Raw genomic sequence first — 1,326 nt, 5'->3', positions numbered from 1 at the left:
TTTTGCTTCACAGCCCGACGACCTCACAATAGGACAAGCCCGCATTATCCAGGTTAGACACCGAGGCCCAAAATCATTAACGCCATCGATCAGCTCCACGATCACCTGTAGGATTATGACGAGCCAGAGCAGGCCCCTATCCCACATTTAGTTGCAGTATTAAGGGAACTAAGACTCAGAGTATGCCAGTGTGTCAGACTCTACCACCAACTACAGACAAAGATTAAAATATTGGAGAAGGATACTGACCAAGAGTTACAAAACCAGAGTTGGTGGAGGAGGGTCTGGGACTGGGGCATGAACGTAAACATCCACCGCTGGATTGGAATAATATCACACATACTGGTAGGGATACAGCTGGTCTTAGCACTAACATGGAGAATCATGGCCTGTCGATCCTGCAGGCATTATGCACGACAAAGGAGTATCAGAACAAGGGCTCAAGTAAATAAAGTGACTTGTCCAGCAGAGGGACAGGGGAATCTGAACTATATCAATTTGATCTAAGCAACTGGGACTTCTGACACCACATGACTGGCCAGCACGTTGTGACAGGAAGTACCGGGTGGTACATAAAAATATAAGTCGAGTAACAAATAATGTTGTCGGTTAAAGGAGACTAGGATTAGTCCATTACCGAAAGGGGGGATTGTTGTCGGGCAAAGGCAAAGGCACCTGCTGAATATATGTCTGCATATATGTATGTGTAAAATGGTCGCCAGATGCAAAATGGCTGCCAGGGATTCTGCAAAGCACGAGGGGAATTCAGCTAACAGTTAGCTTGAATACATTTTTGGGTAGCTGATGACACTGCAGTTCCATGTACAGGAACACTGGAAAGAGCGAGCTCAGCAGAACGTCCTTAATCAACAAACCACAGAAAGATGTCCCAGCAGAATACTGAACAAAGAAATTCATGTGACTGTATAAGGATAAGGTGGTTAGGTGCAGACAGAACCCAAGGACAGTAGAGATAAGGGGATCTGGAGAATATCACGAGGCCATGAAAAAGCCTCAGCTAAAACATGAGGTGATCACGCAGTCCCCTGGTGCCTGGGGGCCAATTCCATTGGCCCAGTGGAATCGATTTGTAATTTATAGTCGTTATGATTGGATTGTGTCCAGCCAACATGGGCTAAGTAATTATAATGAACTGTTGTAAAACATATAAATATCGATGAATTTCTTTGTTCGGTGGAGTGGAATGCCTGGAGTTGGACCAGAGGCTTTCTCCCCGCCGGTGTAATAAAGGCCATTTTGGGATTGGAACCGATCCCGAATGTCGAGTGATTCTTCCAGAAAAAGATTTGTGCTTACATAACCCGT

The sequence above is a fragment of the Pristiophorus japonicus genome, unplaced genomic scaffold (assembly GCF_044704955.1).
Source record: "Pristiophorus japonicus isolate sPriJap1 unplaced genomic scaffold, sPriJap1.hap1 HAP1_SCAFFOLD_163, whole genome shotgun sequence".
Lineage (NCBI taxonomy): Eukaryota > Metazoa > Chordata > Chondrichthyes > Pristiophoridae > Pristiophorus > Pristiophorus japonicus.
Note: the sequence above shows the minus strand (reverse complement) of the source record.